Source organism: Penaeus japonicus, unplaced genomic scaffold, assembly GCF_977035675.1.
Source record: "Penaeus japonicus unplaced genomic scaffold, GWHDUDI00000001_assembly GWHDUDI00000039, whole genome shotgun sequence".
Taxonomy (NCBI): domain Eukaryota; kingdom Metazoa; phylum Arthropoda; class Malacostraca; order Decapoda; family Penaeidae; genus Penaeus; species Penaeus japonicus.
In genome coordinates this window covers 21,423,998-21,428,997 of record NW_028234441.1, presented here as the reverse complement: position 1 = coordinate 21,428,997, position 5,000 = coordinate 21,423,998, and positions in this window count along the sequence as shown.

Here is a 5,000-nt window from a genome sequence, read left to right as displayed (position 1 = left end):
ACTAGACTTTGTTCAGAAAGCATAACTTGCGATAGGACTTGCAGAGAATCAATGAGGATTCGCACTATCCACTGGATGGTAGTCTTCGGAACTTCAGTTATTCGTTTTGTGATTCCGGATTATTATAAGAGAGTTGCCGAGATTATGCGTTACGGAGAAAGAAAAATCGATATTGTAGTGTTGTATTTGAGAGATGGATAGATCCTTAGGAGAATCAATGAGGAATCGTATTGACCACTGGATGGTAGTCTTTGGAACTTCAGTTATTCGTTTTGTGATTCCGGATTATAAGAGGTGCCGGATTATGGGTTACCGGAAAATCGATGGTGTATTTAAGAGAGATGGATAGATCCTTTGGAGATGATTGTATTGTAATCACGGAACAAAATGAGTGCTCGTTCTCATTCACATCGAAACTCTTTTTCTGTTAATATCTGTTTCTGTCTGTCAGTCTCTCTCTATCTCTCTCTCTTTCTCTGTTAATATCTGTTTCTATTTGTTAGTCTCTCTCTCTCTCTTTCTCTGTTAACATCTGTTTTTGTCTGTCAGTCTCTCTCTCTTTCTCTGTTAACATCTGTTTCTGTCTGTTAATCTCTCTAACTCCCTCTTTCTCGCTCAGTCTCTCTCTCTCTCTCTCTTTCTCTGTTAATATCTGTTTCTGTCTGTCAGTCTCTCTCTCTTTCTCTGTTGATATCTTTTTCTGTCTGTCAGTCTCTCTCTCTCTCTCTCTTTCTTTCTCTGTTAATATATTTCTGTCTGTCTGTCAGTCTCTCTCTCTCTCTCTCTCTTTGTTAATATCTATTTCTGTCTGTCAGTGTCTCTCTCCACATTTTCTCTCTATTAATCTCTCTTTCTCAGTTCATCTCTCAGTTAATCAATCCCTCTCTCTCTCACTATCAATCTCTCTCTCTCTCTCTCTCTCTCTCTCTCGTTATAATCTCTCTCTCTATCTCTTCCCCCCCCCCCCCCAAGAAACGCCAGAGACTACCGTAGAGAGAAGGATACATATATCACAAAGATGAATCACCAATTACACTAATTATCCAAAATCGGCGACGACGATAATAATTGAGACAAGAGAATTATGAAAACAGATGTAGCAAGTAACAGCCCTGCGACAACCATTAAGTTCCGCATTGTATATTAAAGTCCAATTATAGATTATGTTGATAGCGTTTCCCGCGCTTCCGGCCTTTCAAAATGTTTAAAGAGAATAACGCCGCGCACTTAACGATATTATATAACCGACGGGATAGGATGATTAGTCCCCTTTATAGGGAGTAATTAAGGGATTCATAGTATTTGACAAATAGAACGATTTGCGTGTGATGGGTGGAGACATGGCGTCGGTTGGTCACGGAAGTCGATCGTATTTTGTTTTTGTTTTTTCTCTCTCTCTCTCTTTCTCTCTCTCTCGGTCCACACTTAGGTTCTAAAAGTAAAGAGGAAAGAATAAGACTTTTAAGAAAGAAAACCAAGAGAAGAATAGAGTAAGAGAGAAAACACATCAGCTTTTGACACATGCAGCACGGAAAAAAGGAGGTTTTTATTTTGCGGCGCGGACTCCGAAATCCGCCATTAAACACCCTTTTCTCGTTCGTATGATTACCGGCGAGCGAATCCGAGTGAATCCGGATTTATTAAATAATTAGATATATTAATAAAGATAAATTAAACGCTCACGAAGGAAAGCGCGGTTGGAGAGAGAGAGAGGGAGAGAGAGTGGGGGTGGAGGGAGGAAGGAGGGGAAGGGAATCGCCTCTCGATATAGCCACGACCATCCACGCGCTTATGGTCGAAGGCAGCGAGTCTATCCAACGTGATTTACGACCTTACGAACCAAATAAGTGTTGCACGCTATGGAACTGTCTTCATGACGTGACGCGCCGACTGGGACTACGTGTTATAAACTGATTATGTGTGTGGTGATGGCGGTGGTTGTGGTGATCTTTGAAAGATACAAAGGCGGTGAAGTAGGGTGTGTAGTAACCTACTCTTATAGTGTAGGTTATGATGTGGAATGGGAGAGGTAATTATGATTTTGAGTGCAGTATGATTTTATCATAAACACATGTACACACAGACACACAGACACACACACATACACACAGACAAAGACACACACACATACACACACACACAGACAGACAAAGACACACACACACATACACACACAGACACACACACACTCAGACACACAGACACACGCACACACACACACACACACACACACGGATGAACATTCATTGCCCGTTTTGGAAGCGAGTAATAACTTAAAAAACGAAAGAGAGAATGAAGGAAAAGCAAAGAGAGAGAGAGAGAGAGAGAGATAAGAAGAAAAAAGTGTTAAAAATCGCTCAGATAATAAAATATATTATTCGCCTTTGAAATAACTTAGACGGCTTTTGATGTGACATGAAATAAACAATTATTCCTAATCATCGTTTTTATTCTTACTTTGTTTATACGGGAATATTATGAACAGAATAAATGGGTAACTATTATATATGATGGTATAATTTTGACATAACGATAGAAATGTTCAAAATTTTAATGATTGAAATATTCAGATTTACGAAACTATCAATGAAAATGAATAACAAAATGATAGTATTGAAGATGATTCAAATAAATTATTGTTAGCAATAACAGTAGCATCAATATCAGTGAAAGTATTATTGATGTACACACATAGGGATAGATAGGTGGATAGATATGTTTATATACATATATATATATATATATATATATGTATGTAAACATGTACTATATATATTATATATAATATATAATATATATATATATATATAGATATATATATTTATATACTTATATTGAGTATATTTATACATGTATGTATATATATATATATATATATATATATTTATATTATATATTATATTATATATATAAATATATATATATATATAATATATATATATATATATATATATATAAACATATAGATACATACACTATTCTATATACTATATATATTAATATATATATATATATATTAAATATATATATTATATATATTATAAATATATATTGTTATATATATATATATATATATATATATATTATATATATATATATTATTACTTTGTATATTATATATATATTTATATATATATTATATATATAACTATATATTAAATATATAGATATTATATATATTATATATTTATATATATATATATATATATATTATATAATGCAATATATATATGTATGCAAAATGCATATGTACATGCATATATATATATATTATATATATATATATATGATATAGATATATATATATTATATATATAGGTATATATATATATAGTTATTAATATATTAGCTATATATATATATATATATATATATATAGATATATATATATATATTTTATTACATACATACATACATACACATACATCTATCTATATATCTATCTTTATATACATACACACATACATATGATTATCTATGTACACCTGCATGATGACCTCCGTACTGAAATATCAAATGTTCAAATCTTTCCTATTCCCCTTCGCAACACTTGATCAACATCGTATTAATTCTGTGCCAGATATTGAAACAAATGTAAACGCAAACTGCACTAGTATCATTATTTTCAAGACACCTGCTGTGTGGGAAAGGAAAGGAAGGGGGGGAGGGGGGAAGGGGAGGGGAGAAGGGGGAAGGGGGAGGAGGGGGGGGGAAGGTGGGAAAGGAATGAAGTGGGGGTGGGGGAGGGAGGTAGGGGAATGGGAAGGGAGGGAAGGGGGAGGGAAGGAGAGGAAGGAAGGAGGAGGGGAAAGAAGGGCGAAAAAGGAAGGTTGAAGGGTTTTTTAAAGAGGGTTTGTGTGTTTTTGTGCTTGTGTGTGTGTGTGTGTGTGTGTTTGTGTACGTGTTTGTGTACGTGTTTGTGTACGTGTGTGTGTGTTTGTGGGAGGTTGTTTACGTATGTATGTACGTCCTGAGGAGGCGAAGTTGGTGGAGGTAGACAAATAGATAGATAAAGATATACACACATATATATATAAGACACAAACCATATCTTTTAGACATCCTGCAATAAGAACTGAAGTGCCATTCAATATGCAAGACCAGTGGGAGGCATTCAATACAGTATCTTCTTGTTCCAGTATATGTCACTGGAAATATCACATTATTGCAATTCCACATTGAGGGTTCCGATGAAATCAATAAAATGAAAGAAATAGCATGAATTGAAATAGCATGAAATATGAAATTTTGAAATACTATGATATATGCAAAGATAAGTATAAAGATCTCAATCAGTCTCTTGAAATCAAATTATGACCATGTAATGAAATATGGACAAATGAAATAAGATGAAATGAATGATAATATGATTGATGAAATGAATATGATGACAATGGAAATATGACATTAAAGAAATTAAATAAAGAAAATATGAATGAATAAATAAATAAGTATGATTAGATAAAATATGACAACAAAATAGAATATGACAATAAAATAAAATATGAATCGATACATAAATAAATACAACTAAATAAACCACGCCAATAAAATCTCTCATCATTTTCAAATACCTGAAGAAATCCAAGCACAGTCAATCATCTTATTAAGTCTTCAATAAAAGGCAAAAGAGCCAGTTATCTCACGATACTCAACACAAAACAGGCAAACCATATGTTCCAGTAATTAATATATATCATAAAGGGTTTAAGTATTAAGTACGTTACCGTTATCTAACTCCTTTACGCTATTCGAACACACATACCTTCAACGCTTCAAATTATTATCTTGAAAAACGAAATAAGTTTATATAAGTTGATAATGATGTTATTTGTGACTGGAACTACTTAAGAAATATTAGCTAATGGTCAGTACCTCTTCAAGGGACTGTCCTATTTTTTTATTTTTTTTATTTTATTATTTATCTATTATTATATTTTTTTTATTATTATTTATCTATTATTATTATTATTATTTTTTTTTTATTTTTTTTTTTTTGC